This window comes from Sus scrofa, chromosome 8 (assembly GCF_000003025.6).
Source record: "Sus scrofa isolate TJ Tabasco breed Duroc chromosome 8, Sscrofa11.1, whole genome shotgun sequence".
Taxonomy (NCBI): domain Eukaryota; kingdom Metazoa; phylum Chordata; class Mammalia; order Artiodactyla; family Suidae; genus Sus; species Sus scrofa.
The window spans coordinates 43,871,295-43,886,275 of NC_010450.4; positions in this window are offsets into that span (position 1 = coordinate 43,871,295).

A 14,981-nucleotide genomic window follows, 5' to 3' on the forward strand; every position below is an offset into this window, starting at 1 on the left:
CTCTCCTGTCCAGGGTCTCAAGCTGGAACTGGATCCTCCCTGCTCAGGCTGCGATCCGCTCGTCGCATCTGCTGGGCAAGGTCTCGGCGCTGGGATGGGACGCAGAGCAAAACCAGGTCTCCGTGGCCACGCACCTGTCCATGTGGACGTGACAAGGGAAACTGAGCCAACGAACGGTGCCCACCGTGAGGATACCAAATAATCAGGGCGAGGAGACCGGATGCTAAATGATGGTCAAGGAAGGCCTGTCAAAACATGTCCTTTGAACAGAGATGGAAGAAAGCGAATCTTGAGTAATGCAAAGAGTGCTCAGGGCAGAGGGAAGAGCAGTTCAGAGACTCCTGGCATAGAGGGCTGGGAAGAATACAACTACAGTGTAGCTGATGGTTCTGGATGTATGCATTTTGGGGTGGGGGGTGGTTAGAAATGCGAGTTCTCCAGGCCCACTTCAGATCTACTGAATCAGAATCAAGGGGTGAGGCCCAGCAGTCTGTGCCTAACAAGCCCTCCAGAGGATGCTGATTCCCTCTAGGGTTTAGGAACCACTCTAGTAACTGAAGCATGAAGACTGGAGAGAGTGAGAGAAGATGGTGTGTGTGTTGCAGGGGGAGGGTGGGGGGTGGGTAGTGACAGATCTCATAAGCCTGTTAGACCATCAAAAAGGATTTGAATTTTACTGAGAAAAGAAACAAGAAAAACTTGTGAGCAAGTTGATCTGGTCGTTAAAGGGATGACTTTGCTGGAATTTGTTTTAAAATCCTCCGCCAAAAAAGGGAGGGTAGGTAATAAAAGAAAGAAGATGAGCAAGATGTTAGTTGTTGATGCTGAGTGATGAGTGCATGAGAGTAGTCATGTATGTGTATTTATGTTCATGTTTTAAAAGGTTCGTAATAAAAACTGAAATTTTTAAAAAGATGAGTGGTTGCTATATGAGCCATGGGTGTAGAGAAGCAAGAATGCAAGCAAAGAAGCTACCTGACTGGGATTCCCAGAGTGATGGAGAATATGGTCAGGCACTGATTTTACTGAGAAGATAAAGCAGAAGGGTATTGCCAATAGCTTAGATATAAGAGAGCAGAGTGGAAGATGATCCCAAGGGTTTTGGTCTGGACTCTTAGGGGAGTGGAGTTGATATTTACTCAGATTGGGAAAATAGAGAAGAAACGAATTTGTGGGTTGCTGGGGGGAGTATTTGTAAACTCTGATTTATACATGCTAAGTCTGAGGTATTTGTTAAACATCTATATGAAGACAGGTGTAAACATCTATGTGAAGACAGGTATCTGGTGCGGACATAAATGTGGAGGTTGTCAGCACAGGGATGATGTTTGAAGACTTGTTGAGGAGTTCCCATTGTGGCTCACTGGGTTACAAACCTGACTAGTATCCATGAGGATGCAGGTTTGATCCCTGGCCTTTCTCAGTGGGTTAAGGATCCAGCATTGCTGAGAGCTGTGGAGTAGGTTGCAGATCAGCTCAGATCCTGCACTGCTGTGGCTGTAGCGTGGGCCGGCAGCTGCTGCTTCAACTCAGTTCCTAGCCTGGTAATTTCCATATGCTGCAAGTGCAGCCCTAAAAAAAATTAATTTTAAAAATAAAGACTTGTTGAGATTAACTAGAAAATGTAACTAGAGAAAGCAAAGGACAAAGAAGTAAACTCCGGGGCACTCCAACACTAAGAAAGATAAGGAGGACTCAGCAAAGGAGAGAGAGAAGGAGTGAGGTAGGAGAAATGTCTTGGTAGCCTACTGAACATGTTCCAGGAAAGGGCTGTATCTAGTATGCCTTAGCATGAGCTCACCCCTCTATAACCTGGTGGTGTTTACTGACCCACCATGAGGAGGGCATACACGATGGATTATTTCTCCAGTGTTAGTGATGATTGTGTTCAGGCCAAAATAAAACTTCCTAAAATAAAAATAAAACTTCCTTGAGTTCCTGTTGTGGCTCAGTGGGTTAAGAACCCAACTAGTATCCATGAGGACACAGGTTCCATCCCTGGCCTCGCTCAGTGGGTTAAGGCTCTGGCGTTGCCATAAGCTGCACCCTTAAGTGACAGATGCAGCTGGGATCTGGCATGACTGTGGTGTAGGCTGGTACCTGCAGCTCTGATTCACACCTTAGCCTGAGAACTTCCTATGCTGCAGGTGTGGCCCTAAAAATAAAAAATAAAATAAAAAATATAAGTAAATAAAACTTCCTCGTTGTGTTAATTGAATAAAATAATCTTTTTAAGGCATATAGCACCAAGAGTATAATGGAAACACTTGATAAATGTTCACTGCTATTATTATTTCTGCACATTTCATGACCATGAGTTATACTTGGCTCAGCTAGGGATTGAGGTTAAGGGCTAGACCTGAGACATACACACTAACTTAGGTTTGATCAAACTTTTGGCCTGACTTCCTTATGCATGCAAGCAGAGTGAACAGGACTATTTGACCAGCCACTTCAGGAGCTTTTTCAGGACAAAAAAAAATTCTTCCAATGCTTTTGTATCTTCCCACCCCAAATGTTATGGGTAAAAGTAAATGCTGCAAAGTGAGGAATGTCTATCTGACAAGGAGGCACACATCTTCAAACTATAGCCCATTTCACAGCCTCCCCTGTATTAATTTTGTTTGTTACACTTCTCTGCTTCTTAAGGGATCCAGGGCAGCCAGCATGCTAAGTGTCTACACAAACCTTTTCTTTTTCACACCATCCTTAAATGTGTAGGCCTAGGAATGAGCGCTTTGCTACCCTCAAACTTGCTAAGAGTTCAATGATAGCCCACAAGCTCGAGTGTCCCTAGATGACCACCAGGTAGATCTCAAGACAGTCTATGTTCCTAATCCACTTCTCTGTTCTGATCACACTCCCTGCAGAAAGCAGGAAGAACTGGGTCCATAGCTCAACATATCTGTGAATCTTGAAGCAATTTGAAAATGAAATTTTGAAAGTCCACATTGAAACTTTGTTGTTTTCAATGTAAGCAGACCTTTGGCTTTCAGACCTGCTTAAGAGCAGCAGCGATTTATGAGGCCAAAGTTTCCATTTTCATGTTTTTTTGGGCCAAGTAACGCTACAAAACTGGTCCTTGGCCAGACTTAACCATGTATCACCAAACGCAAGAAAAATAAAGAAAAATCCTTGACAGGATGAACACAAATCCATGTGTAGGGAAAAAACTTTTAATATGTCTTCCTTTGTAAGTCAGTTTCATTATTTTTTTCAAATGAAGGATTAGGAGTAGCTATCCAAGGCCACCACGGAGGTCCCATTTCCATTTCCTTTGGCACAAGAAACGAACTGAACGTCCTAAGTCTTTTGACCTCTCCCCGCTCAGATTATTAGCTCTGACCACCTGCCAATTATACTTGAGATGAGTCTTTCACTCCCCTCAGAAGGATAAGATCTTATGAAGTCCACTCATTTGTTATACAGTTGAAATATAACAAGTCCTTAGCTATATTGGTAACCATAACCTAAAGTTAATGTAATTAACCAGAATATATCACTGGTAAAGAAGATGGTCCAGCAATCCCACCCCCAGGCATCTATCTCAAGAAAACCATAATTGGAAAAGATACATGCACCCCAATGTTCATTGCAGCACTATTTACAATAGCCAAAATATGGAAGCAACCTAAATGTCCATTGACAGAAGAATGGATCAAGAAGATGTGGCACATTATATACAATGAAATATTAGCCATAAAAAGAATAAAAATACATCATTTGCAGCAACATGGATGGATCAAGAAATGATCATACTAAGTAAGGTTAGACAGTGAAAGACAAACATCATATGCTATCTCCTATATGCGGAATCTTTAAAAAAGATACAAATGAACTTATTTGCAGAACAGAAACTGACTCACAGACTTTGAAAAACTTATAGTTACCAAAGGGGACAGATGGGGTAAGGGGAGGGATGGACTGGGGGTTTGGGACTGGCATATGCACACTGAGGTATATGGAATGAATGGCCAACAGGGACCTGCTGTATAGCACAGAGAACTCTGCCCAATATTCTGTGATATTCTATGTGGGTAAAGAATCTGAAAGAGAATGGAGGTATGTACATGTATAACTGAATCACTTTGTTGTACAGCAGAAATTATCACAACTTTGTAAATCAAATCTACTTCAATAAAACTTAAAAAAAAAGCGGATGGAACCATGCAGAGGAACAAGTCTGGGAGAGTAGCTGGTAGTAAAAATTACTTAGATTGAATTGAAATCGGGGGTGCAGTGGAACAAATGACATGACATGGCAGATGCAAACACATCGTGTAGCAAGAATCTGAGAACTGAGAATTTCTCCCATAAAGAAAAGACTTAATTTCACCAAAGAATGTATAACTATAAGATTCTGTTTCTGTGATTCCTTCCAATATAAAGGTAACAACAATAAAAGGCCTCACTTGTTCAAAAATGGGGTATTAAAGAAGATGGAGACCTTCAAAAACTCTTATTTCCTATCCTGAAGGGTTACTCTAAAATGCATTTGTTGGGAGTTCCCTGGTGGTCTAGTGCTTAGGACTTGGCAATTTTACCCTTTCACCGCTGTCGTCCACGTTCAATCCCTGGCCTAGGAACTGAGATTCCACATCAAGCCACTGCGTGCAGAACCCTCCCACCCCCCAAAAAAGTAAAATACAATGAAATGCACTACTTGAGTTGTTTTACTAATTTTAAATTAGGGTTTTTTCTTTTATTATTTTGATTTGGGAGCAGTTTTAGTGTACATAATGTATTTCGAAGCATTTCAGATTATTCTTGTGGAGACCGCTATTTAGCAAACAGATTCGTCAATAGTAAAGGTATTTATTATAGGCTTCATGGTGTTAAATGGGGTGATGTGGGTCTTCTGCTTCAGGCCAATAGAAAATGTTAAATTGAAAGAATCCTTCATTTCTATGAGTCCAGTTTATTCTACAAATGTTTTTCTTGTTTTCATAGTCTTGAAAACGCAAACCTGCTTCCAGCACAATGCACCTGCCCATCATCCTATATCCTGTATCAGAGGTTCCTGGAGAAATGAAAGCAAATTGTTTACTGCAAAGTTTAATTGGAAATCTATTGGAATTGATACAGGAAATACCCAAAAATAGACTTCTCATTAATGTATAACAGGTAAGCAGTTTCTCTGTGCTTTTTAAAGAAAAGGACATTTACATAATCTATTTTTACTTGTATATAGCTATATGGTATCTATTTATGTAGTCTGGTGAGGTAATACCTCATTATAGAATTATCTAGGACTAAACATCTTTCTACACAGGCAATAATGCTAGGAGAAAAAATAGCAGGTAAAAATTCTTGATAAATTATGGGGATTATTATGAGCTTGGTGTCATTTATCTCAGGTTACACACACACACACACACACACACACACACACACACTTCTACCCACAGTTTCTGTTTGTCTATCAACAATGACTGTTAATAGCATAGACTCTAAGCTAAATTGTGAAATAGGGCTCTTTTTTTTGCCATTCATTCTCCTTTTTACCAGTGTTCTCTTTTTTCCTTTCAGTGTCTGTATATCTATGACCTCTGAGCCTCACCATCGGTAGGAATCCACTGTCCTCTCTTCATCCCTAATCAAACTTAGAAATTACCTAATATCAGCATGCTTTGTAGATTATACTATAATATAATGGGGCATTTTCATATTGGTATTATATTCCCCAAATGATATCCTCATACCCTATCCCCATTCTCCTTCCTCCTGGAATGCATTCCAATCCCTTCTATATTTTTTCAACTACACATTTTTTGCCTTTTTTTTTTTTAAGGGCCACACCCAAGGCATATAGAAGTTCCCAGGCGAGGAGTTGAATCAGAGCTACAGCTGACAGCCTATACCACAGCCACAGCAATGCCAGATCTGAACTGTATCTGCGACCTACACCACAGCTCCTGGCAACTCCAGATCCCCAACTCACTGAACAAGGCCAGGGATGGAACCCACATCCTCATGGATACAGGTTGGATTCGTTTCTGCTGAGCCACGATGGGAACTCCCCAATCACATTTTTTACCACAAAATATGATGTTGAGATGTGTCTTTTTCCATATCCACCCGCATGTTCATTGCAGCACTATTCCCAATAGCTGAGACATGGAAACAACCTAATTGCCCATCAACAGACAATTGGGTTAAGAAGATGTGGTATATATACACAATGGAATACTACTCATCCATAAAAAAGAACAAAATAATGCCGTTTGCAGCAACACGGATGGAACTAGAGACTCTCATATCAAGTGAAGTAAATCAGAAAGAGAAAGACAAATACCATATGATTTCACTTATATCTGGAATCTAATATAGGGCACAAATGAACTTTTCCACAGAAAAGAAAATCATGGACATGGAGAACAGACTTGTGGTTGCCAAGAGGGAGGGGAAGGGAGTAGGTGGGACTGGGAATTTAGGGTTAATAGATGCAAACTATAGCCTTTGGAATGGATAAGCAATGGGATCCTGCTGTATAGCCCTGGGAACTATGTCTGGTCACTTGTGATGGAGCATGATGATGTGAGAAAAAAGAATGTATATGTATGTGTGACTGGGTAACCTTGCTGTGCAGCAGAAAATTGATAGAGCACTGTAAATCAGCTATAATGGAAAAAATAAAAATCATTACAAAAAATGTGTCTTTTTAATTAATAGAGGTATGTCTGTATAACACTGTCAAAGGAATACTTTAATAAAGGTCCATGCTGAGATCGACGAAAAATATTTTTCTTAAGCTCTAGACCTTTTAAGACCAAACCTCTTAAGAGTTTGTATTATTTGTTCAAATTGTTCACATGGTAATGTGAAAAGATAAGTCTTGAATGTTCCACATAAATCCTAAAATTTGAGCTCAGCCCAAGTCTTGGAATTATTTTTGTGAGTAGGGGGTCCTTTGCCAAGAAATCCTTTCTCGTTCTTAATCTGGTACTAGTCAGCTTCTGAATGCAGAGAAGCACGTTTAATGCAGGATATAAGTGGTTAGTCAATTCTTGAGGCATCCATACTTCTTCATTTTCCTTGTTAAGATCTTGGTAATAATCCAGCCCAAAAAATAGAATTGAATCCCAGCTGCATATGTATGAGAACTATTCTTCATTGAACTAAAAATGAAAGTAAGCTGCCATTTTGAAGTCCTTGTTAAAAGCTAAAATTAAATCATAAGAAAAATATTCATAGTCATATTTTCTGAGGCAAGCTGACAAGCCATTCTTAATTATATTACACTTAGATTGGGGGGGTTGTTTGGTTTTGGTTTTGGTTATGGTTTTTTAGGCCTACACCTGTGACATGTGGAAGTTAGAGGTCAAATCGGAGCTACAGCTGTGGCCTACGCCACAGCCATGGTAACATCAGATCCAAAACGCATCTGTGACCTGTGCTGCAGCTTGCGGCAACACCGGAGCCTTAACCCACTGAGCAAGGCCAGGAAATAAACCCTCATCCTCAGGGAAACAATGTTGGGTCCTTAACCCAATATTCCACAACAGGAACTCCTGTACTTAAGTTTTAGAGCAACTTTTTTCCCATGCAAGATGGGGAAAATACTGATAGCCCTATTTTAAGTTGCAGCTACCCTCTGCACCCTCAGCACTCCCTCAACTCCTTTCCTGATATATGTTTCTCTGAAACTCTTATCACAATTTGACAAACTACGTGTTTTACTTATATTTTCATTTATTGTCTATCTTCTCCCTTGGGATGTGAGCTTTATGACAGCACGGATTTTGTCTCTTTAGTCATCACTATACCCTCAAGGCTTAGAAAGGTACTGTGAATAATAAGCCCTCAGAAATACTGTTGGATGAACAACCTGCGTGATTCACTATGTACCAACCAAAATGTTTAACCCCAGAAATATACATTTTAACTCAAGTTGATAAAATGTGCATTTTAATAGCAAAACTACATCTACATATTAATTTCCATTCTTTTTAACTTTGGGGAGTATAAAATCAATGTTCCCCATAAATAAGGAAGGCACAGAGAAACTATCTTTGATTTCAGGTAGTCAACTTTTATTTTATTTCGTTTTATTTTGCTTTTTTTTTTTTAGGGCCACACCAGTAGCATATGGAAGGGGTTAAATTGAAGCTACAGCTGCTGGCCTACATCACAGCCATAGCAACGCCAGATCTGATCTACATCTGCAACCTACACCACAGCTTGCAGCAATGCCAGATCCTCAACCCACTGAACGAGGCCAGGGATTGAACCCTCATCCTCATGGATTGAGCCCACATCCTCATTGATCAAAGCTACATCCTCATGGATGCTAGTTGGATTTGTTTCTGCTCTGCCACAATGGGAATTCCCGATGTTATTTTTAAAAATGTAAACAAGACTACATTATTCTCAGCTTAAAATCATCCAGGGAATTCCTATATTAAAAAAAAGAAGAAGAAAGAAAGAGAAAAGCACTTAGTGGGAAAAGAGAACATGTTCAGTGGACAGTAAAGGGGATTTTTAAGACAAACTATTCCAAGGTAATAAGAAAAACCTGAGATGTTAATGTTAAGGTAAGCTCCTAAGTCTAATTGGATAGAGAGGTTAGGCTTTATGTGGAGTAAGAGTCAAGTATTGGAGGAGTATGTCTGCGTGTGTGTGTGGAGCGGGGGGGTAGTGTGGTGAAGGAGAATAAACAAACTCTGCTGTTAAGACTTCTAATCCGGCATTAAATTTGAAAAATTAATGATGGGTGAAAGAAATTAGTTGGAAAACTATTGTAAGGGTTCATATGTGAGATGCTAGAACTTGAAGTAGCATGCTATAAATCAAAAATAAAGGCCAAATGGAGGAGTTCCTGTTGTGGCTCAGTGGTAATGAACCCAACTAGTGTCTATGAGGATGCGAGTTCAATCCCTGGCCCTGCTCAGTGGGTTAAGGATCTGGCATTGCTGTGGCTGTGGTGTAGGCCGGCAGCTGCAGCTCTGTTTGTACCCCTAGCCTGGGAACTTCCAAATGCCATGGATGTGGCCCTAAAATAAAATAAATAAAGGCCAAAGGGCAAAGATGAACTAAGCATGACTTGATGAACTAATTTGATATGGGGGTAATTTGATTTTCAGCCTAAGACCATGGAGATAGAATTGATAAAAAGAAGAAAGCCACATGAGCTAGATGATGATGTGCGTGGTTTTAGGCCCACCAAGCTTTCAGTAATAGCAAGATAGCCAAGCAAAATGTACAGCAGGAAATTGTAGTTAAGCAAGGACAAGGACCCTTGGTACAAAGACAGAATCACTCATAAAATTACTGGACCCTAAAGAAACTGGTAATGCAACTTTCTGTGGAGAGGTACTTTGTTACAAGACATATATTAAAAAGAAAAAAGATAGATGTAAACTCTCTGGTATTCTCCACATTTCTCTCTGCAAAGGCTGGCATCTCAGTGTTGCTCTCTTAATTTTCCAAGTTCTAAAACTGTGCAGCTAATACCTGATTACATTCTTACAGTGAAAATTCAAATCATAAGGTGAAGGTTTCCACTGACCTCCAACCCCCTCTGTTGGAGGGGGGGGTTAATGGTTTCATGTGTGTCTTTTCAAACATTTTTCTACACAATTACATACATGTGTGATACATGTAGAAATACACAGGGTTTTTGTTTGTTTTACATAAAGGGGATCATGCTGTGTGGTACCATCAGTCCATTAGCAGCTGCTAAAGAAACCGTACTGCCAATTTGCTGTAGCTATGGGGACCCAGGCGGGAGGAGCTGAGCTGCCAGCTGCCAGTGCATCCAGGACGTTAACAGATACTAATTTCAGGGAAGATTCTGAACATCGGAAGGTTGGCTGATGCATTAGGTAAATAGAACCCTGCCAGATAAATACTCCATTGAATCCTAGTACCAAGATAGTCCCCCCACCCTCACCAAAACACACATACTCTTTTGGAAATCTCGTTTTCACACTAATCCTTAGGGAACAAGATTCAAAGTCACTACTATCCCAGTAAAAATTCGTTTTTTTTAAATTGGATTTATATTTCCAGAAATCTTAGTACTTCTAGATTCTCTATTCCTGTTTTTTCTTATCATTTTTTTAAATCTGTACTTTTTCTTTCCATAATTTTTCATTCCAGTTACTTTATCTAAGAAGAAGTCTTTCTCTTTTTTTAATTTTTAATTTTTATTTTTTATTTTTTGCCTTTTAGGGCCGCACTCATGGCTTATGGAGATTCCCAGACCAGGGGTCAAATCAGAGCTGAAGTATCCTCATGGATACTAGTCAGATTCATTACCACTGAGCCACAATGAGAACTCTTAAATATATTTCTTTCTTTCTTTCTTTCTTTCATTATTATTATTATTATTATTATTATTATTATTTTGCTTTTTAGGGTGCAGCATATGGAGATTCGCAGGGTAGGGTCTAGGGTCTAATTGGAGCTATGGCTGCCAGCTTATACCACAGCCACAGCAACAGGGGATCCTTAACCCATTGAGCGAGGCTAGGATTCAAAGCTGCAACCTTGTGGTTCCTAGTCGGATTCCTTTCCACTGAGCCACGATGGGAACTCCAAGAAGGCTTTCTCTTTAAAACTCAGGGTATGAAGAAGATCTTGAAGAGCTGAGTTATGGTGGATGTCTGTTCATTTTACGTTGGTCAAGAGCTGCTAAAATTTTATTCTTTCGTGTTTTAGTTTTTTATTAAACTTTCGTAAAACTGTAGTAATTACATGCCTACTTATAATGATTTACTTTAAAGCATGTTTAAATATTGCAGTAATATGCATTTTATTTAGTACAATCCACTTTTAAAGTTCCAACTGTGAGAAGCTATATATGTTCATAATTACAGTTTATTTGAATGTGTAGTATTTTTGGAACAGTGAAGTACCATACTTTAGGGGGGTGGAATGAAAATAATTTATGTATTTTTAAATGAACTCATGTTTTTTTTTTTTTTTTAGTGTTCAGCGTCTAGTGTATTTTTAAAATGCATTGGTTCTATTTTATATCAGAATCTATGAATAAAAACATCTTTACACAATGGAATCTCACTAATGTAGTTTTCAAAATCCATGTCATATGGCTACCACTAACTACTTTGTAATTGTGGTGATTAAATCATCTTTGAGAGATTTTTTTTTCTCTGATACTGAATTTCATACCAAATAATTTTTGCAAGTAAGTGGAAGTGTCTTTCAAATGATAAGCTAAAAATTATTGATGTTTCATTAACAACTTATTTATAGTCATGTTATTAGAAAAGGATAGCTGAAAGCCACTTTGAAAACTCATCTGGTTTATTCACCCAGTTTCACTGGGAGTATGGTTATTCCAAAGTCATCCAGGGAGTATTTCAGAAATTTCTCCAGTAACTCATTCCACACTTTTACAGTCTTTTTTTAAGATTCAGCACCTAGGAAGTTCCTGTTGTGGCTCAGTGGAAACGAATCTGACTAGTATCCATGAGGATGTGGGTTCGATTCCTGGCCTCGTTCAGGGGGGTTAAGGATCCAGTGTTGCCGTGAGCTGTGGTGTAGATTGCAGACTCAGCTTTGATCCCACGTAACTGTGGGGTAGGCTGGCAGCTGTAGCTCTGATTCGACCCCTAGCCTGGGAACTTTCATATGTCTCAAATGCGGCCCTAAAAAACCAAAAAAAAAAAAAAAATCAGCACCCAGATCTGCATTTGCTTTGGAGACAGATTAAAAAATAACCTGCCCTGAGGAAATGAGATATACATACCTAAAATCATAGGAGAATATGGCTCATGAGTGAAAAGATAATTTGGGATCAGATTATCCCAGAAACACTTTCTGGAAGAGGTATAATTTGATCTGGGCTTTGGGAGACATATAGGATTTAGATTAATGGAGAAGAAAGGGAGCAGTTATGTCACACAGGGAAGAAAATAACAAATGGTTGACCTGGCAGAAATTATAGGTCTGTCCTAATTGGAGTTGAAAAGTGGTAGCTGAAGTTGGACAGGTATGGCAAGGTGTTTTCCCAGGAGACTCCCAAAACCTGAGTGAAGGGTGGTTTGAAATTGATCTGCTGAGCTAGAAGACACTGAGGCTCTTTAACAAGGGATTCAAATACACAAGTGTTACTTTAGCAAAATTTATCTGGTGAAGGGGACTGACTGGCTGGGAGTTTTTGGAAGGAAGGGCATTGCCTGAGGAGACATTACACGTGCATCAAAAGTTTAAACAGTAGATGTGTCCTGTGACAGCAATTCCACTTCCAGGAATTTATAAAGTAACCATAGATGCACATAATAAGTCAGCTACCAGCTTATTAAATCAGTACACTCATACAATAATAAATTGGAAATTTAAATTAATGAAAAGGCGACTGGCCAAACATTATACAATACAGTGGACTATTATGGGACTATTAAATTTTGTACATGAGGGAGTTTCTGTTGTGGCACAGTGGAAACAAATCCTACTGGTATCCATGAGGATATGGGTTCGATCCCTGGCCTTGCTCAGTGGGTCAGGGATCTCGCATTGCCATGAGCTGTGGTGTGGGTTGCAGATGTGGCTCAGATCCTGTTTTGCTGTGGCTACCTATGGTGTAGGCCAGCAACTGGAGCTCGCATTGGACCCCTAACCTGCGAACTTCTATATGCCACAGGTGCAGCCCTAAAAAAAAAAAAAAAAAAAAAAAATTGATAGATGATGACTACTCAATGTCATAAAAATGACGCTTCCTTTTTGAAAGGGAAAAAGTTAGTCACAAAATATTCTATATAGTATGATCCTAAGCCTGTATGAGAAGAAAAGTGTGTGTGTGTGTGTGTTTGTGTGTGTGTATGCATCTGTGAGTATAATGGATAAAAGTTGAACAAATATGACACAGTTTAATTGCATGGAAAATGCACTTTTTGTTCTTTGCAACATACATCCATTGATGTTCTCTTTTCCTGCCCTAGGATGAAATGACAAACAGACCCTTAGATACAGGCCCTTAGAACAGGCTCTTAGATAATTAAAAAGTCCTTCAGCCAATTATAGTTCTAAAAAGCCAGAACTCAGTCTTAAATAATAATCAAAATTCCAAACTTTGTGTTAATTTTGCTCCCCTACTCAATCTTGAGGTAGTTAGTTACAGTCTGAAGTCTTGTAGGGAAGAAAGTTGAGGAGGTAAGAGCTCTGTAATACTCTTCAGACTTAAGATAACTTGGCAGGAAATTTGACTTCTAGAACCACCTCTACAGCCCAGGCTGGTAAATTAACCTCTCCAATTTTTTATTACTTCTGGTGAAAAATTAATTGAATAATACTTGGCTTACCTACCTCTTAGCTTTATTATGAATATCAAATTATATCATGAAAGCTGAATTATTTTGCAGAGTTAAACAGTGCGTTGGTTGTTTATTATCAAATATACCCCACTAATCTAGGGATCCAAAACCCAAATGCCCACAGGTGACCAGGAAGGCAATCTAAATGATGAGATCAAGCCAGGTGTAAGATGACAGATAGTAACTGGCATCTGACCTTGAGGTTGGGAAGACTGACATGGGTAGGGAAGACTGGAAACTGGATACAGAGCATTCATGCCCAGTGAGTGGCTCCCTCCTTGAATCTGAGTGGCTAGTGCCACGTAGAAATGTAGGCCATGGTGCTAGACCTTCCTATATTTCAAGGGAACCAAAAATTCTGATACTTAGGTGAAATCTTCTGATTTTCCAACGTTAACAACTGATTTAAATATCAAATACCACATGGACCAACAAGGGAGGTGTTGAACCAGTAATGTTCCAGGATATCACTTCATCTTTCTGGGCTAGGCCATAAACACCTGGAAGGCAGAGACCTTGACTTTCCTCTCTGTGGTCTCAATATTTTATACAATGTCTGACATATTTGGTGCTCGATAAATGCTGGTAAAACTATGGATGCATGGTGTTCACTTGAAATACTATTTCTGCAGGTAAAGCTGTCCACCAACTCAACACTACCTTTGGCTTTGTGCCTAGGGTTCTTTATATATGCACATTTTTTTTTTTTTTTTTGGTCTTCTTAGGGCTGCACCTACAGCATATGGAATTCCCAGGCAAGGGGTCCAATTGGAGCTGTAGCTGCCAGCCTACATCACAGCCACAGCAACATGGGATCCAAGCCTCGTGTGTGACCTACACCACAGCTCACAGCAACGCTGGATCCTTAACCCACTGAGTGAGGCCAGGGATCGAATCCAAGTCCTCATGGATACTAGTCCAGTTTGTTACCACTGAGCCAGGATGGGAACTCTTATATATGTACATATAATTGTAACAATTCTACCTTTTATTTTTCCCAGCCCATCAAGGGGAAAGAAGTAGAAGAAAGCTAAAGGAATAGATGCAAAATAAGAGACAAATGTGAGCAAAACAATAAATTAAAAAAATAAAATCAGGAGTTCCTGCTGTAGTGCAATAGGTTAAGGATCCAGCATTGCTGCAGCTGTGGCATGGCTCGAAGCTGTGGCTTGGATTCGATCCCTGGCCTGGGAATGTCCATAGGCCACAGTATGGCCAAAATAAATGAATGAATGAATAAATAAATAAAATCACAAGATATTTTGTTGCTTCTGGTGCTCTATCCCGTAAGGAAGTTAGATCAGTCTGATTGAAGTGGGTGGGTTTAACTAACTAGGTAATGAGAAGAGCATCACCTAATTTAGGGAATGTGGGTACTTCTTGCAGGACAGTGATGTTATTTCATTCAACGAGTACCTATTGAATGTTTACTATGGAATACATCAACAAGCAAAATAAAGAACCTTGATCTTCATGGAACTTATATTTTAGTAGAGGAGACAAATCAGAAAATTATATCAAGTGTTAGAAGGTTATAGTTTAGTTTGTTTTTGTTTTTATTAGGGTTCCCATGGAATATGTAAGTTCCCAGGCTAGGGGTTGATCCGGAGCTACAGCTGCCAGCCTACGCCACAGCTTTCGGCCTACGCCACAGCTCATGACAATGCGGGATCCTTAATCCACTGAGCGAGGCCAGGGTATAGT